Below are 24,280 nucleotides of genomic sequence, written 5' to 3'. Positions count from 1 at the left end.
CCTCCCCGGGGGTCAGGCTGTTAGTTTACTGTAATACACGGAGAATGTATATAATAATTGCTATAATGGTTACCTTGTATTATTTTTGCTTTTTAATGCATACGTACCTATATGTATGTACATATATACACACACATATATACGTCCGTGCCAGAGCACCCCCGGGTGTCTGGGTATACCGCCGGGTGCGGGGGGAAGCGGCCCCGGGGCGCCCCACTCCTTTGTTACCCCGGGGCCCTGCGCCGGGCTCCGCGGTTGGGCGTCCTTCTTTCTGCTGCTGAAATCCCCCATCCCTTTGATTTCTGATCCTGACAGCATGACCTTACTCGTAAAACAGGGCCGGTGCTCAGAAATTTGTAAATGGTAACCAAAGGTTTTGGTGCTGGTTTTTGGTTTGTTGGTGGTTTTTTTAATTATTTTTATTTGTTTAAGAAAGATCTGCTGGAAAACGGTTTTTCTTCTCTCTGAATGCCTTCTGAAATGCTTTTTATTCTTGCATGGTTTGTAAACAAAGCTTTTCTCCCCCGAATCATGTCTTGCCCAATTGCCTGGTGCAAACTTCAGCCCACTGTGGCCCCTGAAATGAAAAGTATTTTTAGGTCCCTGCAGATTTATGGCTTTTGCTTCCAGGATTGCTGGGACCATTTGTCATGAGAATATAAGCTTGAGTGTACATTGCTGAGAGGATGGATTTTTGGCAATTTTTTCTCCATCGTGAGCATTTCTTTTCCGGGGCCAAGCAGAGCAATTGCAAAATTAACAGAACATGGTTACACAGAGAGAGGCCCTCAGCCAAAAGCTAGCCTGTTACTGCCCTGATTTTGAGAAGCTGAGCTCCAGTTAGTGCCTATTGATCTATTTTTGGCCTTAGGTTCTTCAGCTTGCAACATGTTTCCACGTACCTGATTTGCACATGGTTGGCAAAACAGTGTTTTTGTTCTCTCTGTGGTTGGGAAAACAGGTTGCTGTGTGTGCCTCCATGAGAGCTGTAATGTTACAGTAAAAGGAATTAGGTAATTTCTGTATGAGTGTCTGTTTCAGAGAACAAATGCAAATACATATCTTCCAAACCATAGGACCTGGAAGTGAAACCTGACCTGTGAGCATAAGAGTTAATTCCTATCTTACTGTAAGCAGTCATTCTTGTTCTCTAGCGTGAAATTGCTCGGGTGATTATCAATGTGCAGTGTTCGGGTTATACAGCTGAATGTTTCAAGGTGGATTCTGTCACACCAGTTGAAAATAAAATACTGTCTCAGAGAAGGCTCCTGTTGAAATTGTAGGATCTCTCATGGAGTAACATATTGCTCAAATAAAGAAGGCGATTGAAGTCTGCTCCTTAGGGTTGTTTTTTTATGGTGAGTCATTAAGAATGAGCTTTGTTTTTACAGTAACTTCATTCATGCCAACACCACCTCTAGTAAATATTTATTCAAAGGATTTAACACCTTTGGTTTTGCTGTTGAGAGAGCAAAATGTTGGCATGGAGGCAGACTTAGTAAATATAATCATATGTCCCATTGACTGGTTGTGTTATGAAATGGTTTGCTAAAATTCAAAGTAAAATGCCTCTTATGCTTCAAGACAGGTTTCTTATCAATACTGCGCTTTCGCTGTATGTCTTCTGTGATAGTAGTAACTTTATGCTAATCCTTTTGGTGGGGGGGTGTGTATCTCACTGGAAACTAGTAGATACTGACCATATTGATTAACAAGACAGAACTTACTGTACCTTTTGTTTGTTTTAAATAGCAAGGCATAAGCCAGAATAGGAAATGTACTGCCTTAAAATAAAAATACAGAGCTTCTCTGATTATTTTTGTTGGAAGTAGCAAAACCAGTGGCAAGTGCTAAGTAGAAGAGCAGTGGCAAAGTTATTCTAAATGCAAGGTTTCCTGATTCAATGAATTTGTAAGCCGCAGTCCTTGTGAGTTTTCAGTGGGAATACTGAATGAGCCTTCTCAGACACTTTCCCCCCTCTGATTTCTTCATACGTGTTTGACTTTTCATTCTTTCTTTCTAGGGAGAGCTGGAAAAGCTGAATCAATCTACAGATGACATCAATCGCAGAGAGACAGAGCTAGAGGTACAGAATTTAACCTTGCATTTTTCTTTGTGCGTGTTGGATTTTGTGAGCAAGAGAACAGTATTTCTGAGTAGGTTCCTTCGTGAATTGTGCCATCCTGAATGGTAATTTGGCAGCAAGAGTCTAGTGATGATTTTTCTAAAGGTGTGACTTGAGCTAACAGCTGGAACAGAAAGGGAAGAAGTCAATGTGGAGAACACACCCCCCACCCACTGCCAAACCCTATTTTTAGGTTTTGAAACTAAACTTGGATAAGTTCTGTTTATACTAGTCACTGGTTTGAGTTTGTGTTCTTGTGATTACAGACAGTGGAAATTTATTTGGTGAAGAGGTCTGTGCCATACAATCACCTGCTAGGATCTCCTCCTTGGCGGCTTTTTTTTCATCTTGTTAGTTTTTCCTTTTCTGTCATTACTTTCTAAGTAAGGAAAGTAATGAAGGGAAGTTGAAGAAAAATACTTCATAGTTGGAAAAAGAGGTTTTCTTGGACACTTAAAAATCTAATAGAAAGTTCTGAAGAAAGTGTTTCTAAAGCCCCAAATTTGAGCTTCAGCTACTTGGTAGTTATTCTGGAAGGCTCAGCATCACTGATCTAATAATGAATCGAAACAAACTGTCCTACTTGTATGTCTAAATTTTCTTTCATTATCTACAAAAAAAACCCCAAAAAACCAGGAGAAGTATAAGATGAATATGCTGCTAAGAGAAAACTGGTATAAAATGCTACTTTACATCCTAAATAATTTTGATAATATTACACTATTTTGGAATACTACATCAAAACAGGCTGAGATTGCAGTGATGAACATACTCTAAAACTACATCTCTAGATTTCTGTCTGCATCTTCAAAATGTCAGTTTCTGTTGATTTTTTTTTTATTATTTTTTTTTACCTCCTTGTATGTGTGTTTTCATGAGATGGAAACCTGGAGCCTGGGATAGTTCCTGGTAGTGTTACAAGATACTGGAGTGTCCATCGTGAGCATCAAACAATATAGGATTATGAACTCTTTTGGAAACAAAGTGGCCTTGTCATGTGGCTGGTTTCTTTTCCCTACTTCTTAGCATTTTCTGTGCTTTGTGGCATGTAGATCATGAATTGATTGTCAAATAAACTTTGTGGAATGCAGGACTATTTGTTACGCAAAATCATACTGTATTTCAACTGTGATAACTGTTCAGTGTCACCAGCTTGATTTAAATTTTATGAGTGAACTTTAGAAATCAGTGTGCTAGTCTGCAACAGTACCAATTAAAGGGACTTCAGGACTTTTTATATACATATATTGGAAAAAATTATGTATATCTTTTCAGCCTCCTTTTTTCATGCTGAGGTACTGAAATTGAAGGAGGGTGTTATGGATAGTTGCCTGGATTTCATTAATCTTGTCATAACCTTGCAGTGAGGACAGATGTATTGTGAAGCAGATAGAATAGTAGTAATAATAATGCAAATGTGTACTCATGAAATAAGTCCCAGTTATGGGACTTAAGATGGGATTTTACTGCTTGATTAAAATTATTCATGTGTTCAAGTGTTTGTAGAACCTGGAGATTTGCAGCTACTGCATGTGTGACACATGCTGAGCTTTAAAGGCCAAAAGGCTCCTGGATATATCACTGAATGAAAGAGCAGTGTTTCCACATTGGATTGATCTTACATCATTTCTTACTTAGTCTAAGAAATAATAGGTGTCAGATAGTGCGGAATGATTATATGATGCTTTCTACCTCTGTGTCATTAAATGTTTACAGCAGATCTGTCTGTAGTACTTATTGTAAACAGTCTTTGATGGAGTTAGGTTGAAATATCATAGACAGTATTCTTTCATGAAAGTTTCTTCTTTGCTTTTCATCTGAAAATCTTACTGGATTGAAGCCAGTTTGAGGTATCACGCAACTGCGTAATTTTTAATCCAGAAAGATTTTCATTGCTTTTGATCTGCTTAAATTCTGAGGACAAATGCAGTTGGCTGATGTAAGCAAGGCTTAATTTATCCACATGTTGATAAATGCATTTTAAATGGACTTACGACCTTACTAGAGAAACGATACTTAAAAAACCCAAAGCAACACAACACTTGTGGTTAGAAGATACTCCCTGCATTCTTACTCTGGACAAGGGAAGAAATCTTTGCCCAGCAGCCTTTTCGAATAAATCCAGAGTTCGCAAGGGGGAGTTTAGAAGTGGAATCATTCTGCTTCAAAGTCTTCCAAAATCCTTGAATGCTGTTGAAAATGTGGGCTTCTGGGAGAGCCATGCTGAGTTTGCCTTTGAAGATTTGCTATTTTGGCTGTTACTAGCTGCTTTGGGTCCCTTTTGCTACCCGTTTCCAGTTTATGATGGTGCTGCTATTGTAAGATATTTCATTAGAAGAAAAACGTGTTGGTTGGTTTTGGGTTGATGGAGGGGTTTTTTTAGTGTTTTTTTGGGGGGGTTTGTTTTTGTTTTTTTTTTTAATCAGACAATGGAGTTCTATTTTTCCTATTCTTCTATTATGACTTCATCTTTTCAATACCTGATCATAGTTGCTTTTAATGGGAATAGACAGTATCATTAGACTATTTACAGCGCAAGATGCTGATTGCCAGCTTCCTGTAGCATTACTATGTAGTCCGCACATTCCCACTGTTGATTTCCACCCCCACCCCTACCCCCCCAGAATAATCTGGAAAAGCAATGGGAGCATTTGAGTAGAACGTATATTCTTTTGAAGGAAGTTCAGAAAAAGACACCCATGTTCTTGTGACTCTGATAAGCAGAAAGAGTAACCTTGTAGCACCTAAATACAGCGAGTCTGTTTTGGACTTCTGTAGCTTTGCACAAGTCGCTCTAACTGGGACTGCTGACTGTCTCCAGTTTGTATTAACTGGAAGAAAAGGCTGTAAGTGTTAAATGCTTTTAGCCTCCTGCTTTTGTTCTCACTGTGCCTCAGGTCTACATCTGCAAAATTGAAGTAAAAATCCTGCTTTACCCGATGGAAATGTTATGGGGCTAACATCGCTAAAAGCTCCTCAGATTTTGAGATTACCCTCTCTTGGTGAAGCCACAGACACGTCTGTGTTTGATCAATGCAGAATGTATTGGCATTTGCTGCTCACAGAGGTGCTAAAATAGGGAATTCTGTTTTAAACTGATCAGCCACCCATTCTTTATCTTTGAAAGTAAGTTCTGCACCCAAACCACATATGAGAGGAGTGGATTTACATGCATGGCATGACTTGAAGATGTATGTTGAAGTTAGTTAGGTACATCTATTCTTTTACTTGATATAATTACTCATTTTTTGTTCTTTTGACCTATACTGTTAAACCCTGGAGAATACCCTGACCTTCTGATGCTCACAGCCTGTTCAGGAGTTGTGGAGCTGCTAAAGGGCACTGGGTGGCTGATAGTTACACGTTGCACTAATGTATTGCCTTGTTAATGAATCTTTGATTAGACTTGATTTAAAATCCATAATGCTGCTCATACTGATTGCAACACTGAGCATTACTGACACAGCAAAAGGGTCATAAGGGTCCTCTGAGGGATTTAACACTTGGCTTTGCTAATGTCCCTGTTTATGTTTGAAGTGTCTGTGAGAAGGTGGGGGAAACATCTTGCAGTGGAAATACAAGCATGGTTTGGCCACATGCAAGTTAGAGTGGTGCTTTGCTATTTGAGCTTTTTTCCTGTTTATTGGAAATGCATCTCCATCTGAGCTCGCATCAGGAGTTGCAAATGTATTTAACAAACGTGCATGACTTGCCTGTCCAGCTAACTCATACATGTCTTTGGCTCCTGAAAGTACAATTCAGATGTAACGGATTCACTCAGGGACTCTCTGGCAGCATTTCAGGGAGGGCAAATACAGCACATACCATTAAAATTACTGCTGGAATCCCAGCTATCCAAATGTGGTTTTTGTTAAGAGACAGTTGTGTTGCTGGAGCTGCAAGCGTGCCAGTATCAAAGGGAGATGACTGCACATGAAAACCAGAGCTGAACAGTGCTGCTTTCAGCCATGCTTATTAGCATGCATGTTAGGCTAGAATCTTTCTTATATGCTTGTCTAGATCCTCTAGTCCTGATCTGCAGGACGTTGTGTTACTTTTAGTCCTGGATTTATCTTAAAGGTCACCCTGGGTTGGTGTTGGATAGAATCAAAGGAAAGGGGTGTATCAACTGTGGTGCTTTTCCACTTGTGAGGCTTATCAGCATTTAAACCCCGCTCAGAAGGGGAGGTCTATTCTGTTTAGAGTTGCTCTTCTCTTGGTTTTGGGATAAAGATCAAGCTTTTGACCCTGTCACACACAAGAATTTAAAGTAGACTTTTTTTTTTTTTACAAATTCCTTACTCTTTCAAGTTTTAGAAAAATGGCCTGTTAGTGGCAGAAATCTCATCCTGATCGTGCCTGCTTGGCCTGTGGAAACATCTTTCTGTAGAAACATCTGCCTCATCAGTAACCCTGTGCAGCATTTTCCAGTGTCCGTAAAAGAGTACACAGATAAGGGAGAAGCAGCTTGCTGGCTGGTATTTCTGCTGGGTTTTGGAGTGCAATACACATGCATGATGGATTTGTCCCGCACTAGAAGGACAATTCTTTCCGTGTCTTTTTATAATCTACTTGTTTCCATAGGAAATGCCTCCTGCATGTGGTTTGCTTGTTGTTTGGCCTTCTGCTTCATGCATGGATGAGTGAGGCAAGGCTGCTTCCTCTGCTATGGCGCTGGAAAGATTTTGTCGCCCAAGTGAGTCAAAGGGCTTTACTTGATTCATATTCCTGAACTAGAAATATGTATCTAGCCTAAGAGAGGGAGGAAGGGTGAGGCAGAGAAATCCTGTTTTGGAAGAAGCACCCGGTGCTTTCCCCTGCCTGCTTTCCTCCCCTTTCTTATAAAAGGACTAAAAGTAACAGTGTATTGGTAGTCTCAATCTGTAACTGTCTGCAAGGAGGTTAGAGCATCTTCTAAATACCAGCTGTGTGGAAAAAAAGATTTTTCTCCATGCTCAAAAATTGAGATATTACTTAACCTATTCCTTGCACTTTGTTTTTAAGGTTTGGTAGTCTGTCTGGTTTACTTGAACTGCTCAGGTACTGAATAGATGTTAAAGATGTCATTAACCTGTTTGATGCTCTGAGGTAGAATTCCATGTGCATATGATGTGTATGTAACTGGGAAGCCTACCTGCTTTCACACTTGGATGTTGTTGATATTGACGCTGTTAAAGCTTGGAAAATGAGCTTTTGCAGTTGGTAGGTCTCTGTAGCAGAGGAAGGCAGGTACAGATACTGCCTGCCTCTTGGAAATAGATGGAGCCTGTCCCTCAGTCAGCAATTTCATTTCCCATGCGCCTTCCAGGCTGGTTTAATGGGTTGTCGAAGGTTCTGCACACCCAACTGTAAGAAAGAGCATAGGACAGCCTTTGTAAATGAAATTTAAATGTCTTTGGTACTAAGATGTTTCATTCCCAGTCGATGTGTTAAGTTCATTTTTAAAAGTAAATTGTTTGAAAATATAAGCTTCACTTGATGGGCAGAAATAGTTATTTGCCTGTCATCTGGCAACTAGCACCACCTCATCCCTGTCACTCATGAGAAAGGAAAACAAACATGCTTTATTCTCCAGTGCAGTGTAAGTGTAAAGTTGTATTTTAGATTCTCCTCACATTTGAGGGTGGATCTCCAAAATGCTGTAGTGCGGATGGCCTATTATTAAGCGTTGTCCCTCTTTTGGTGCAGTTGCAGGTCACTGCCCAATAGCAAGTTACTAGAAACAAAGTCTGTTTTTAATGATGGACTATTGCAGCAAAAGCATACATGGGGTAGAAGCCTGGCATGCTCCCTAAGACTCTGCCTGTGAAATCAATCATTTGGGAGGAAAGTGGTAAGGATTTCCAGGAAGAAAGTTGATGAGAGTGGAGCTCTTGCTTTGTGTGGTGGTCTTCCCAAAACAGATGTTAAGGCTTTCCCCCCTGATGGGGACTGTGGATGAACTGCACTATTGTGATCTTCCTGAACCTCTAAGTTTTTGACGTGAGTGTTCTTACAGAAAACACCATTAAGAGGATTTATAGTTTTGAACCGCTTCACATGTGGGTCGAAGTGTCTCACTGACAATAAAACAGGAAGCTGGACATAGAGCGGAGAATTGATTCCCAAGTTACTGCTTTGACCACAGGATTGTCCTTCGCATTAAACACAGATGAGCATTTCGTGTCACGTAAGCAGCAAGTACACCAAACCTGGTGCAATTACCTTGGTGCTTCTGACCACCCCATTTTCACATGAAGAGTAAAAATAGCTGCTACATCAGTATTTCTCATTTAAACTTCCCTAGGGGCACCTGCCAGGGGAAGTTTGCACTGTCCCAAGGGTGATGACTTATACAGATGCTTTGTCAGCACCTGGTAGGGCTGGCACTGAGCCAGCACACGGAGTGTGGCTGCATGTTTGCAGGAGGGAGCTGTGCGCCAGCTCATGGGAGATCATGCCATAGCTCCTGGATAGGAGCTGTGTCACTGAGACCATGAGAGCTGAATCAGTTTGGGTTGAAGAGTCTGAGTAGCGTGAATGCACTGGGTTGCTGCAGGATATGCACATTGTAGATATACAGCGTGGGATTGTTTGCTTTTGTAGTGTAGTTGGGGCTAGTGGAGAGTAAAAGTGATGCATGCAGCGCAGGAGAGGGCATGGGTTTGACATTTTGCCTTCTCAAGAGACCCCAGCATCTTACTGCTGTGTCCAAAGGGGATGGCTGGAAACCCCTGCAAGGGAGACTGTTCACAACAGAGTACAAGCGTATGCTTATTCTCTCATGCAGAAGGTGGCAGAGCCTGTAGGCTTGTGTTCCTAACAGTCAGGAACCTGAGGATGAATGTCATTTAAAGTAAGTCATGTGAAAGATGACATAGTTAAAAAGTTCTGGGGGTTTCAGTTTTCGTTACTGTACTTCACTGGTAAAAGAGAAGATGATCAGACCCAAATAAAGCCTCAAAACAGGAAGTGGGCCTCTTGTGGGGTAAATGATGAACTGGAAGTTCACACCAGCATATTCTTCAGCTGAAGCTCCCTATTCTGTTTAACTACCTCCTGCTGTGGCTGTGCTCATGGACAAATGTCTGCTTAACCATTTGAAAGACCTGTGTCTTAGGTGCCAGGTACAGGGTTACTGACATTTAGTAATTTGTATGTCCTTCCTCTGATTTGGTGGGAAATGAATAAGTACAGAACTCGCTATTAGTTTCACAGGTCTGTCCTTGGTTTTTGGTTTGTTTTTTTCTATTTTATTTTATTTTTTTAAATTCAGGTGGAGACCAGACCCTTTTATCCTAGTAGATAAGAGTGCACGTAATTATTACATGAGTGAGTTTGGGGTAGGTCTCTAAGCACAATTTGGTAGTGACAGTTTCTTTGTTCCAGGTGCTTATCTAAACATGTGAACTAATTTGTTTGATGAATCACTGCATAGGGGTTTTTTTACTTAATGTGTATACATTTTTAGTTTTCTTTAACTATTTGCTTTCCATAATTAGTATCCTAATATGCATCTTTCACAAAGAAAGTGAAAACCAAACCTTCAGGCTCACTTGTTTAGAAATAAGTTTTTAATTTTGTTCCTGTACTTGTAGGAAAAATTATTTTGTTGAATATGCTTCAGTACTTAACGCTTTTCTTGCAATATAGTCATCATGTTTGCAGTCCTACTTCAGTTGCTTGTGAAACTCATTTTGAACAGCAAACCATGTATCATCCAGTACTTTAATTGGAAATATTAAAATTCTTCTCACTGAAGAAATCGAGTCAATACACATTCTTTTAATGATACGTTTCAGACTTTCACAAAGAAATGAGATTATTGACTGGATTGGAGTCAATAAAATAATAAACTAATGGGTGTTTCATTCTCCATTTTTGACCTTGTTGCCCACTTGAATACTTCCTTAGAACCAAGTGGAGTGCCTTGAGAATCTAAACTATTTGCATTGGACTAAGATGTTATCAATGCTGGCTGAGGTTTTAGATAACACTAAGCTGTGTGGTTCAGTTGATACACTGGAGGGAAGGGATGGGATCCAGAGGGACCTTCAAACACTTGAGAAGTGGCCAGTGCCAACCTCATGAAATTCAACCGAGCCAAGTGCAAGGTCCTACACCTGTGTTGGGCCAATCCCAGGTACAGGTTGGGCAGAGAAGTGATTCAGAGCAGCCTAAGGAGAAGGACTTGGGGGTGTTGGTGAGTGAGAATCTGAACATGAGCCACTTCAGTGTGTGCTTGAGCCCAGAAACCCCCCATGTGCTGAGCTGCATCAAAAGCAGCGTGAGCAGCAGGTCAAAGGAGGTGATCCTGCCCCTCTACTCTGTTCTCGTGAGACCCCATTTGGAGCAGTGTGTGCAGCTCTGATGTCCTCAGCATAAGAAGGACATGGAGTTGTTGGAGCAAGTCCAGAGGAGGCCACGAGGATGATCAGGGGCTGGAGCACCTCCCATATGAGGACAGGCTGAGGATGTTGGGTCTGTTCAGCCTGGAGAAGAGAAGCTGTGTGGAGACCTCAGAGCAGCTTCCGGCAGAGCAGCTACCATTCCGTGATAAAGGAAGCAGAGAAGCTGTTGCTGGAGTATGTTGCTTTTTCTGTAAAAACGAATGCAATATTGCAGGGTTTTTCCACTTCTGAATACATAGTGGTAGGTTCCAAGGTATTTTAATTCTTCTAGCAAATAAAGAGTTGTGCATTCTAGAAATCCTCAACAATAATGACAAAACCCTCCTGAATTAGAGCACTTCTTCAAGCCAGCTGCTTCCTGATAATCACCATGTCACTCCGGCTGTCTGCATAAATGCTGCTCTCTAATTAGAATTGAAAGGTTTGTCAAGAGCTCGCTTGGCCCTTCCTCTTCATCTTCTTAAATCCTGGGCCAGGTCCCAGCTTGAATTTGCATCTGTCTGCAATAATTCCATTGATTTAGAGTCTGTTTTGGATGCTGAGATCGAAATCAGAATCCCTCTGCTTAAAAATATGGAAATTCCAGTGGAGCACAGAAAGTATATTAATTGCTTCAGCTAATCATGTGAAGAGGTCAATTTGTCCAGTTTGGAAGTAGCTGGAATTTACTTTTTTAAATGTAGTAAATAATAAACAAATGGAAAATAGGTGTCCTTACCCATTCATACAAACTATAGCTGAAAATATGGGCTTTTATAGCAAGAAGTCATGCCACAAGGACCTGGAAGCTTTTTGCTGCTATCAAAGTAAGTAGGGTGTGTTTATAAAAGGAAGGAGGAGCTGACTTGAAAATACACCGTGTAGGAAGTCTCCATTTCTTCCTGCAGAAAGCATATCCTGTCCATCCTTGTTCACATTGTGAAATAATGTCTCTGGGGGAACAATATTAGGGGTGTCACATGCTAAGGTTTAGAAGATGCTAATTCCCGCTGAGTTGCCAGCCTGCTGTGGGTATTTGGCCTGTCTGCTAGCCACATTGTAGTGTTGTCTAGATGTCTTTGTCATTGAACTCCTTACTGGAACTTGTTACACTGCTGTTTGCTTCCTCACTGAGTAATCTACAAGCTGTCCCTCTCTGTAAAACCTTGCCAGAGGTGACATCTAGCACAGGCTATTGCAGGCTTTGTATGAAAGCTGCTGTCCAGAATGCTAGCTTTCAGATATGGCTCTGGGTTCTTGTTCTAACCTCTGCAGAAGAATTCTGGCTTAGTCCAAATGCCAGTAAGTGCTTTGAATGTGTCACCTGATGTGTGAATCTAAATGAGCAACCTGAAGGTGGGAACAAACAGGTAGAAATAATATTTAAAGCTCTAATTAGTCTGTGTTCTTTCTTTCCCTTCTGCAACATTTTGAAGGATGCCCGCCAGAAGTTCCGCTCCGTGCTGGTCGAAGCAACAGTAAAACTGGATGAACTGGTAAAGAAGATTGGAAAAGCTGTAGAAGACTCTAAACCTTACTGGGAAGCTCGGAGGGTGGCCAGGCAGGTGAGAACTTTCTGTTACTAGCTTGTGCTGGTAATTGGAGAGCACATGCTGACTGCGTTGCTTTCCTGCTATTATTAACATCTTAAGCATATGCACTTGGCTGACACTGGTTCATGTCTTGAGTTGCATGTCAGTGGTGAGAATTGATGGGAAAAATGTTTCCTCACTGCCACAGCTCCACATGTTCTTCAGTCCAGGAACAGCTATAGCAGACATAAATGATCAATAGCAAAAGATTAGCTCTGTTCTTGTCTCATTATCAATGGCCTTTCAGAGTCCTGCTCTTTCCTGTCAGTACTTGTAATTATTTGAAAACACAATGTAGACTTTGTGTCTCTGCTTTTTATTCTTAAAACGTTCAGGAAGCTGCTGGGAAAGAGGCAGGAGTCAGGCAGACTTGGGGAAACATGCAGGGGTTTGTGCTGATTAGGTTGTGCTAAATGGGGCTCTACAGTGTGTTGGTTTGGGCAGAAACTGACCTCTGCTTTCTGTACTGTCATCAGAACCTTAACTCCTTTCTCTCTAGTACTTGATTATTGATAGCCCTGTGTGGCTGAGGCAGGGAAGAATGAGGTGTGGAAATAAGGGTCTGATCTCCTCCAGGAAAAGCTGCAGGGAAAGCAAAGAGAGCTTGTGAGATGTCAGGCAGCTGCTCACTTTAGGGAAAAAGTAGCTGAGATGTGAGTGTGTGGTGGTTTAGGCATTGCCTGTAATGGAGTTTGCTGGTGTCTGAGGCTTTTTGGCAAGGGGGAGGCTGTTCCTGGGTACTATTACTTTCTCGAAAGGCAGAAATAGCAGAAGAGTTGCCCTACAGCTGCTGCTCCTGTGCTCAGCTGGAAAGATGTGGAGGGGTGGCATCTGTGGCTGGATAGCCAGGATACAATTGTGTTCAAGGGGAGAGTGAGAGATGGGGGAGCATGTGTGAAACATGTGAAAAGTGCAGAAGGATTTGTCTAGAAGAGTACGTAGGGATGAGGTTGAGGGATTAGAAAAGTAGTGTAGGTGTATGCCAGAAGGCACAAAGTAAACTTGCAGCATAAGAGAAGAGAAGGCATCCTCAGAACAAGGCACGGGAAAGGGAGGCATGAATGCAAGCTTTATCACTTTGAAAGCTGATGAAGCAGGAATTGGGTTGGTGGGATGTGGCATGCAAGGTAATATGTGATCATGTCAATCACTTAAATTGCATGACATTGTTTTGGAGCCATTGTCTCAGGCACTGGGGATGATGTGTAGGGGTTATTTAGGCTTAATCCTTCATCCTAAAAAGAGCGTGGCAAACAGGTAAGCTCTGCTTCAAAGCCCAGAAAGCACAGTATCTGCTACTCATCCGTAGCTGTTCTGAAAGCAATCCCTGCTCTTGGGGCCTATGGTACGTGCTAGAGATAAACCAGTAGTAAGCTAGAGAAAAAGAGGAAGTTAGTAATAAAGTAAGATCAAGGAATTGTTTCTGTTGTGTTAATTAGTAAGTGCAATTAAAAAAAATCCCCAGAACTCTGCCTTAAGTATGATGTTATACTTCTTTTACTATAAATACCTATATAATGAACAGTATGCATAGGCCTTCTATCAGTGACTTTTCCAGGTATAACTTTTGAAATGCATACTCTGTGGTACAAAAAAAAATCAGATGACTTCGAGGCTTGTAACAGCAAGCATCAAGAGCAGTGAGCTTTGCCCTCTGTCTGCAAGTTGGCAGCAGATTGTGCCCTGAAAGTGGAATTTTTTATTGCTGTGTCTTTGCTATCTCTGAAATCCATTCAGTCACGCTGGTTCAAAAGTGTTTTGCAAGTACACTAAGAAACCCAAACCTCTGAAGATCTGTGGATTGGATTTGTAGAATCACTACTCTGCTGTTTGGCTTGTTAGAGGGTACTGTTTTTCTCCCAGTCTGTTCTGTCATTAGCTAGGCTTAGATGCTTTTTATACCAGATCTGCTAATTTGCTACACACTCAATTTTCTGTTAATTCCTTAATAACATTTTATATTTTTCAAAGCCAGGATTCCCCTTCTGTTTCACTTTTTTCCATTTTGTGCTATGGAGACAGTCATGGAACGGAGCTGCTTCTTTGTGTCTGCTCAGGAGACAGAGCTGGAAGATTGTCTCTGCTTTCGCTTTGGCTCTTTGTCTAATAAAATCTTGAAATAGAAAATATGAGGGCCAAGAGGAATATTACCCTTGAAGGACAGTGAATCTATGGGGAAACCAGGAAATTGGAAAGATTGGTACCAATCATCAGTAAAGCATCAGCCTAAAGAGTGTTTCTAGTCTTAGCCTAGAGAAGTTCTGTTTAACTGAAAGTGAGGAGAAGGTGTGTGTGGGTAGGGAAACATGAAACTGGAGGAATGTACCAGAACATTAATATGTTTAGGTGTCAGTCCACATCTTTCTTTTTACTTTGATTTGTAAAATTGTAGAGAAATATGGGACCAGCTTGATATTTTTTCCATTCAAATTTATAATAACATCTAGCCTATGAAGACTGACTTCCTCCTTCTGTCTTTACACTTATTTTAGAACCATTAGGTTGCCTCTGAGAACAGAGGCACAAGGTTCTTGTGCACTTGTAAGAGAAAGGGAAGTGTAAATTCTTCAGGTTTGTTCTCAGTGAAGGGAAGTAAAATTATGACCCGTAAGTTAAGTCTTCTGGGAATAAAGAACTACGTAATTAATGACATCTAGTTTGGCAGAAATGCAGGAGTTCTCCAGTTATTTGTGTTTAAGATGTCAGTTGTAGGGGTTAGTTGCCTGATGCAAGCTGTATTTAGTCATATCGAGGAGCCTGCTTTCACTTGGCACCAGCAGGATTACCTTTTGGAAATACTTGTTTCATCTGCTGAGGTAAAGCCCATTAAAAAGGCATGAGGGCACGGATGTGGGGTCAGCAGAAAAACAGGTACCCAACTCAAGTAGTTCCCTGGAGAAGCTTTAGGACCTTGAGCCCTTTTGTCTACTCACCCACATCCCCATCTTATGCAATCCTGTGTTGGCAAAAGATGGTGAATTCAAAACAAATTAATTCTCCCATGTGTAAGTCCTGTGGCATCTTGTTTGTTTAACATATGCTAACAGAGCTTCAGCTTGGCCTTTCTCAAGGTGCAACTTTGCTTTGGCAGAACAATTGACCCTTAGGGTTAGGATTTGAGTGCTTTGCCCTCTGAAGTGGTGACATGGGGAATGAGGATGCTGTCTGTTGGTACCAAAGCAGTAGCATTTGGCTTTTGCTGAGACTGAAATGGCTGATATTCTTGCCTCTGTAGATTTCATGCAAATTGTGCCAAGACAACTTGGTTGAGTCCTCATTTGGTATACCAGTGGGCCTTGTGCTGCACACCTTGCCGTTTTGGAGCTTTTGAATCCATGTAGTGGTTTAAGCCCAGCCGGCAACTTGGAACCACGCAGCTGCTCGCTCACTCTCCCCCTTTTCCTGCCCCCCCCCCCTCCCGGAGGGATGGGGAGGAGAATCGGAGGAATGTAACTCCCACGGGTTGAGATAAGAGCACTCCAGTAACTAAGGTATAATACAAACCACTACTGATACCAATAATAAGAGGAATAACAAGGGGAGAGGACACAAACCGCTCACCACCTGCCGACCGATACCCAGCCCGACCCGAGCAGCGATCTGGGCCTTCCGGGTAACTCCCCTCAGTATCTGTCCTGGGCATGACGTGCTGTGGTATGGAATACCCCTTTGGCCAGTTTGGGTCAGGTGTCCTGTCTCTGCTTCCTCCTGGCTTCCCCTCCTCTCTGGCAGAGCATGAGACTGAGAAAGTCCGTGGTCAGAGTAAACATTACTGAGCAACAACTAAAAACATCGGTGTTATCAGCGTTGTTCCCAGACTGAAAGTCAAAAACACAGCACTGCCCCAGCTACTAAGAAGGAGAAAAAATGACTGCTATAGCTGAACCCAGGACAATCCAAAATTGTTGTTTAATCAAATTTGAATGTATTTCTGCTGCAAGAACTTTTTTGTATTTGGCATACTGTCTTTTCATGTTGTTCTTTAACTTATGCCATAATGTGCATGGTCAATGGAAGAACCTTGGCATACAGCAGAGTATTGTTTACGTACACAACTAATGACTATGTTGCAACAGTATGAAATGCCTATAATCCAGAAGATGGTCCAGGTGTTTACAAGTGTTGGGAAGATCAATTGTCCCATGTCGTTTTGGTTGGTGTTTTCTTTTTTTACTATTGTTACTTTTTTTATTTGTTATTGTAGTGGGGAGGAGTTTTGGGGGGTGTTGGAGGGGTGGTTTTGGGGGATTATTTGCTACTAATCTGCTTTCCTGTATGCTTACTTGAAGAACTAGACTTTTCTTACCCCAAGGTAATAGGAAAGAAGGGTAAAGCTACCAGGAAGCATTAATAATGTAAACGACAGTGTAGATCTTGAGCCTCTGAGTTAAGGAGTGTCTTAAAGCCACTGTTGACTTTTTCAGGGCTGGGGCGGAAAGTGCCTGTGTAATAGTGTCTGAGCAGGTGATAGTTTGTAGGAGCTGATTTTGTGCTGCTGCATGGCATAGATAAATTACTTTGTCTCTCAGTTCCCATTTAAAATGGGGCTGTCAGGGTGCTGTGAAGCCAAGTTCATTGAGGGAAGTAAAAGCACTTCAGGGTCATTGGGTGAGAGGTGCCATTAACACATTGTTATGTGTATGTTATTGCTTATGAACCCAGGGACAAACTAAGCAGGAGGACTTGCCTTTCTGCTTTGCTTCTGTTGGAAAAAAATAAAATCTGATAAAAATGTGTTCCCACCCATCCCTACAAGTAAAACAATCCAGACATTAGTAGTGAGCCTCACCTGTGGTGGGAGTGTTGGTTTTAATTAAGCTTTAGCTCCTCTTAATAAGCAGGTTTTTTAGAGGGTGAGGAGTTACGCTTCAATCCCCAGTACTGGCTCAGACTGGGAGTAGCTGCAGGTGCTTTCCTCAGCTTTAGCACTGAGCTTAGTTGGGAGGACATGGTTTGCTGTGTCATATTCCCCTCACCCTCCCACCTCATTTAGCTTTTGAAAAAGAGCGTAACAAAACTTGCTTCAGGCAAAAATAGATGGAAGACCTATGTTAGGTCATATCTATATGTGTATCTCTCACTAAGGGACACATCTGTAGCAAGTGTTCAGAAAGCAGTATGTTGAAGGGTATGCGTAGAATCATAGAATGGTTTAGATTGGAAAAAACCTTAAGATCATCCAGTTCCAACTCCCCGCCATGGCAGGGACATCTCACACTAGACCAGGTCGCCAAGGCACTGTCCAACCTGGCCTTGAACACTGACAGGGATGGAGCATTTACCACTTCTCTGGGCAACCTGTGCCAGTGCCTCAGCACCCTCACAGGGAAGAACTTCCTCCTTATAGCTAACCTAAATCTCCCCAGTTGCAGTCCCCTGTTTCGCCCCTTATCCTATCGCTACAGTCCCTGATGAAGAGTCCCTCTCCAGCATCCTTGTAGCCCCCTTCAGACACTGGAAGCTGCTCTGAGGTCTCCACGCAGCTTCTCTTCTTCAGGCTGAACAGACCCAATGTTCTCAGCCTGTCTTCATAAGGGAGGTGCTCCAGCCCCTGCTCATCCTTGTGGCCTCCTCTAGACTTGCTCCAACAGCTCCATGTCCTTCTGATGTTGAGGACACCAGCCCTGCACACAGTGCTGCAAGTGGGGTCTCACGAGAACAGAGCAGAGGGGCAGGATCACCTCCCTCGACCTGCTGCTCACACTGCTTTTGATGCAGCCCAGCACACGGGGGGTTTCTGGGCTCAAGCACACACTGAAGTGGCTCATGTTCAGTTTCTCATCAACCAACACCCCCAAGTCCTTCTCAGGGCTGCTCTGAATCTCTTCTCCACCCAACCTGTAGCTGTGCCTGGGGTTGTGCTGACCCAGGTGTAGGACCTTGCACTTGGCCTGGTTGAATTTCACGAGGTTGGCATCAGCCCACCTCACAAGCGTGTCAAGATCCCTCTGGATGGCATCCCTTCCCTCCAGCGTATCAACCGAGCCACGCAGTTTGGTGTCGTCATCAAACTTGCTGAGGGCACACTCAATTCCATTGTCCATGTCACCGACAAAGATGCTGAATGGGATCGATCCCAGCACCGACCCCTGAGAGTCACCACTCGTTACTGGCCTCCAATTGGAAGTTGAGTGATTGACGACAACTCTTTGCGTGCGGCCATCCAGCCAAGTCTTTATCCATTGGGTCATTCATCAAATCCGTGTCTCTCCAGTGTAGAGACAAGGGTATTGTTCAGGACAGTGTTGAATGCTTAGCACAAGTCCAGGTAGGCAACATCAACTGCTCTGGCCCTATCCATCAGTTCTGTAGCCTCATCATAGAAGGCCACCAAATTTGTCAGGCATGATTTGCCCTTAGTGAAGCATGTTCTGATTCTCTTGTATCACTCTTCCTGTTTTGGTTTTACAACTAATTCTTCTTTTCATATTGTTCCACACTTTCTTAAGCAGTATCCTTTTATCTCAAAAGGCTTGGAATAACATACTGTAATTGGTATGTACACTGTTTCTTCCCTGCTGAAGTCTAGCCATGCCTGAGAGGAAATGCAGTTGGTGGACAAGATTGTTTGCAGCAGGGACATCTAACCTGTCTCCTTCACTGCAACTTTTTATGTAGTAAAGAGCCGCCTTCTCACCTCACTAATAGCCTTTCTCTCATGTAATAATTTATACTGGGTTGCCACATGTGTTTGAAGAAATCAGCTGACAGTAAAGAATTATTAGGGGTGAGTTTTCAGATACTCAGATCCTGGGTCTCCATTCTGCCTGTCTTCACAAAACTTAGGGGAATCCAGTTACCACTGGACACTCATTTCCTCTCTCAAATGTGAATTTTGGTCGGATTTGACCAGTGGGCTCAGAAGTTAATAGTGGATACCAGTAGACCAAGGTGGGTGTATAGGATTCACCTTGATTAGCTTTACCTACTGAAGTGTTTATAAAGTCTAGACAAGTTAGTAACTTGGGCCCTTAATCACTGACTGTAATCAGTGGTGAGAAGTAGGTGCATGTGAAGAGCCTTCTGACATACATTTCTCCTCCTTAAACACAGAGAGTTTAGCCAACGAACCTTGGGTTGTTTAGCCATTTGAAAGTTGTCAGGTGAATCCTGCACCAAGTGGTTCAATGAATCTTACAACCAAGTGAATCAGGATGAAAAGGAGCCACTGTAATCTTGCAGAACAGGAACTGAGCCAGAACTGAGCCACTTGATGGTGAAAGTGGGAGGGGTGTAAGCAGATAAGAGCAGACTTACCTTGTTGGAAGAGTCTTCCTCAGCAGATGAGACTGCAGTGCCAGCTGCAGTGATGTCAAGGCATACATCCCTGTTGTGGTATTACATGCATTGTAACCATTTCATACGGCAGCAGGAAATTCTACAAATAAAACTATGACTGTGAGGAATCAGTGTTTTTCCTAAAGTTTTAAATTGCTGAACCCAAGGCGCTGTTCTTTGCAGTATTCAGGACTGCCGTGCCTATGAATGAATGAAGCTTTCCAAAGTGGCCGTTGTATCTCAGTTTCCAGGTGTCCAGCTTGAGATGTCTGAAAGTAGTGTGGCAAGCATGGAAAATTACAGATAACCTTCTTAGCTCAGGAGACAAAAGCTTTTTAAATTCGTAGAACTTGGAGCTTCAAAACTGCCAGTCACCCTTAAAAATGAATTAGGAATTGGAAACTGCTCTTGCTGGTGTCACTTCCTGCAGCACCCAAGTTTCCCATCTAGATTTGGTCAGTGAGTGAGAGCTAACTGGATTGTAGCACCAGCTGGCTCTGCTGTGGACAGGAGGACTGCACAGAGTGTGAGTGACAGCTCCTGGATCCAGATCCGACATGGTGGATAACCAGGTCTTCCCTTCTGGTTCCTAGGCATTAGATGTGTTATTCATTGGTATATTGGAGGTAGACATGTCATAAGGAATCTTCTTTTTGATCCCACTTTTATGAGCTCAAGTCCTGATGCTCATGTTCGTAAGGAGTTAAGACTGATTTGTATTATTTGGTAAGCTTATCTTGGCTTTTTGATGGAGGGGAGAGGGAACTCAAGAAGCAAAAATTAAATGTCAGCAGAACTGACAGACTGGCATTCCCGTTTGGCAGCTTGCTATGGAGCTAGTAAAAAGTAAAATTATTATCACAGTTACAGTGGAACAACCAGCTGACCTTTCCCAGCTGAAGGAGTGTTTCTGGTTAACTCTTTAGGAACCAAAAAACTATCTGGTGGATTCACATTTTGAAAGCAGGAATACAGGAACTTGAAAATTGACTTTGACAAACTCCCTACAAATCCTTCCTACCACTTCAGGAAAAAACAAAAGCAAACACCCAGAGCACTCGAGTGCTTTCTGTGGCTATAGTTTGGTGCTTCACTATTACTGTCAGTAATGGACTGTTAATTCTGGTCTCTCTTACATTTTGTTCATCTTGCCTGTGGAGAAATCAGTAGAAGTGATGTGTGCAAAAGTGCCCCTTTTATCAAATGAGAACAACTCCTGTCAATGCGGGATCAGTAACTATCATAGGCTCCTAAGAGTATTTCCACCCATGTTTCTGGTGGTGGAGCCAGCAGAAAGTATTTTATATGGATGTTGTTCTTCCAGCCATTTGCAGTAACCTGTCTAGGCTGGCAGTAGAGGTTATGTTATTTGTGGTCTGCCTGTGCTCATAGTTTGCCCTTTTTATTGAAGATGCTGTATTGCAGCTGCCCTAGTGGCTCTGTGGGAGCCTCACAACAGCGTGTGGATAGAGAAGGTAATAATTGCTGGTTTAGGAAGGTGGGGTGAATGGTGTGAGAAGTGACTTACTCCCCAGATGTGTAAACCAACCATTCAGAAATGGCTGTGATTTGGTTTTGGATTGCTAAGGCTGGTGGGGTTGAGAGGCCACTCAGAGTTAGGGAAGCAGCTCCTTCCTGAGCTGGGATTTACCTGTTAGTGGTCAAGAAACTTGTCTGTTTGATGGTGGCTGACATGATGGCCTCAGTGCTAGGGCAGGCCAGGCAGAGGAGGGAGGCAGCACAAGCCTTGCCCGGGAAGAGACAGCTGGGGTGCTCCAAAGGGAAAGAAGACATGGAATTTGCTGTGTGGTCAATCAGGGATCCCAGTGCTGTAAAGAAATGGTAAGGAGATGAAATGTCTGAGCTGTGCAAAGAAGTGGTACCTGAAATGATGAAGCATGAGGCCTGTGGGTTGCACATGATGGCCTCGTTTTTTGAATGTCCTTTTTTGTGTGTGTCCTTTTTCCCTTTCTGTGCCCTGTGGACTTGCTCTAGACCTGAATCCCTTCTTCCCTCTTTTTTTTCTTTTTTTTTTTTGTTACGAAACACATCATTAAATCTCAGGGAAACCATGTTCATGTGACATCAGTCCTCTTGTGAAATGTGGAGTTCCCGCTGCTGTGATCCCAAGGGGCATTCTCAGTATATTAATCTCCCTTTCTACATGGTACGTGGCTGGCTGTGGGGTCAGACACCCATCTGAAGAGGAAATAAGCCAAGCAAAGGAATCTGACATCAGTAATTTTATTGAGGGTGAGGAGTCACTTCCTGGACTTCCACCAGGGAATCTGTTGGGCTCTGTAAACTTTGTTTCTGAAGTAGGATGCACTTTGAGTTAAGTAAAGAAAATATTTTGCCACACTCAAAATTTGATGGAGTGCCTCTTGTACTCTTATCATGTTTGCACAGTTGTAATTGAAAGCCTGTGAGTAGCGTATATGAGTCGCTACCCTGTGTTCAGCTGCATGTGGCTCAGTGTTTTACTGTTGCCAGACTGAGCTTGTGCTTTGTGTGCTCTGTTTGCTCCACCAGAATACTTAAAACCTGAAAGCTGTATTTTAAGTCTTATATTATGGTTCTGTTGCATTTTCCTTCAGGCCAAAGTTGTGATGAAGCCTAAAAAGCAGGGAGCTGTGGGACTTACCTGGGCCAACTATCTGGGGTTTGCCTGGCTGATTTCTTAGAGTTATTTATTTGCTTGAAGTTTCAGACCTTGGTTTTACAGTTGTTTTCTGGCTGTCATCTGGTTGAGCAGTGTGATATTGGCGTGTCTCGAACTAGCTGTCCTTAAACTGCTGAGAAGATAACAGGTGTTGCCTGGTTGGATTTGGGAAGTTAGGCCAAAGATCTGATATGTGTAGGAAAGCTCCTCAGTGTGTTTCTCTTCCCGTCACCCCTGTTAAATGTAAGCTAGTAGGTCAGTGTGACTGGCAGGTTTCTACCCTCTTAATCTTGAGCAGTTGGAAATCTGTCCCATCTTTGAGAACACTAACAGCTGCTACTTCACAGATGAGCAGAAAAAAATCCTTCACCTGATTCATATTTAGTGCTCTGTTACTTATATTTCCTGCAAACTAGGTGGCATCGGGAGTAAAACCATCTGCGAATACCATGTTCTTGGTATCTTTGGATAGTAGGAACTAATTTTTATCCACTTGATTGTTGAAATACCTGTATCCAAAATTTCTGTGCATATATGTCCCCCTCTAAAACTTAGACTACCTGTGTCTATGCCTTCTATGCCTCAGGTCTAGTTATTTTGAGTTGGTATTTATACATTCTACATTTTCTTTTTATGTGAGCTCTATTCTGTTCATAGATGATGAGTTTGTATAAGCTAGTGATGCAAAAACTGTAAGTGGTCTTACCATTAGTAGAAGACATGCCTTGGAGGGCTCTATTGCGTAAATTTGTTAGTGGTGCACTGTAAATTAGAGGTTCTTCCCTCTTCTGCTTTTCTTTCCAGAAGCAGAAGAAAATACTGTTTTCTTCTAAGTGTTTTGAAGAATTTATCTAGAAGAGATAAAAGAGAATCACTCTTTTTTTTGGTGTCTCTTTCTCCCACCTTCTCCAACCCCACAGAGCATCCATTGGTTCTTAGTTATGGCTGGCAGCAGTAAAAGGCCAGGTAACTGTTCAACCTCCTCTCCATTAGTTGTCAAGAACACAATGACCTAATTATTTTGCCTACCCTTCATGAATGTTTTTCCTTGTTCTTCTTCTGTTGTGAAACACTAGAAGTGTTGTGCAAGTAGGTCTGAAATATTGGCATACTGGAGTAAGTTGGTGTAGAAATGCCCTCCGTTCTTTGGAGTAACAAGGAGAGGGCTAAGGCAGGAAAGTTTGGGGGATTTTTGGTAGATGTCAGCTGATATAGGCAGAAAGAAGTGATACAGGTGATCCAGCTACTATGCTTAGTCACAGATGCAATGGCTGATGCTGGAGCTGGTGAAAAGGTGTAAGCAGTTCTCAAAGGGTGCTGATGTGAAAATAGAGATTAATTCCTTTTTCCACTGTTGTTGTCTGTTTGGTTAACATCAACTTGTATCCTCTTCGGTTTGGAAAACCCCAAGAGGTTTAGATTGTGTGTTCCTTTACATAGCTATTAACAAAAAGGTTAATCTACAGCATTTAAAAACCCAGTAATTTAAAGGAAGGATTACCTTGCTTTGTTCTCTCTCCCTGTTTCCCCTTCCAGTCTTTTCTGGCCACTAGTAAAGGCTACTTCAAGAGATAGCAAGCCACAGAGAGGATCATCTGTTAAAAATAGTAGCTGGCATTTGAGCCCAGGAGACTTGAGCTCAGGGCAATATCCTATATACCTGTTTTGTGTGCTCATTGCTCAGTGGTAACTGCTTGAAGGCAGCACAAGTCTTGCAACTTAGGACAAGTTGTTCAGCCACCCAAATCTGTATTGTTTACAGTGGTCTAAATAGGTGGGAGTTTATTATGAAGTGATAAATGCTTATGCTAGAGGCTGCCACCAAAACAAATCTGATATGAATGTTGGTTATCGCCTTCTGGGTGTGTTTCATTATGACTTCTAGTAAAACAGTATGAATTTATGTCTGTTCTTGCTGGAAGAGTTTATTTGAAGAGTCTAATTCCTCTGTAGCATGTATGGGAATAGCTCTGCATTGACTCAGCTTCTGTTAAAAACATCTCCATTGCAGCAAACTTGCAGTTCTACTGTTAGAAAATAAATGAAACTGTCAGGATCCAGAGGAAATGTCTGTCATTTTAGCTGTATCTGCTTCTGGTGTTTGGTGGTTTATTTTTTTTCACTTGGTAAAGGGTGCTAATGGTTTGTTCTTAAGGGAGGATTTTATTGCTGTGAAGTGAAATTGAAATTTTGTCCCTGCCGCTACCTAGACTCTTTCCTTCAAGGAATGGACCTAGCCTTTCATTTGTCCAGA

At 42.3% G+C, this 24,280-nt stretch overlaps 1 protein-coding gene across 1 annotated transcript in view; it reads left to right on the top strand.

Annotated features, from left to right (window-relative positions):
- The first annotated feature begins 2,027 nt into the window (after positions 1-2,027).
- The window catches only part of SH3BP5 (SH3-domain binding protein 5 (BTK-associated)), a 50,514-nt gene continuing 28,261 nt past the window's right edge, over positions 2,028-24,280 (top strand). Inside the window, exons 1-2 of the mRNA XM_010011101.1 lie at positions 2,028-2,086; positions 11,931-12,059. The gene's annotated coding sequence lies outside the window, so the exon portion shown is untranslated. The remainder of the gene's footprint in view (positions 2,087-11,930; positions 12,060-24,280) is intronic.

The sequence above is a fragment of the Nestor notabilis genome, unplaced genomic scaffold (assembly GCF_000696875.1).
Source record: "Nestor notabilis isolate BGI_N333 unplaced genomic scaffold, ASM69687v1 scaffold3163, whole genome shotgun sequence".
NCBI lineage: Eukaryota > Metazoa > Chordata > Aves > Psittaciformes > Psittacidae > Nestor > Nestor notabilis.
The sequence above is the reverse complement of the archived record's forward strand: the minus strand, read 5'-3'. Positions and strand labels throughout refer to the sequence as shown.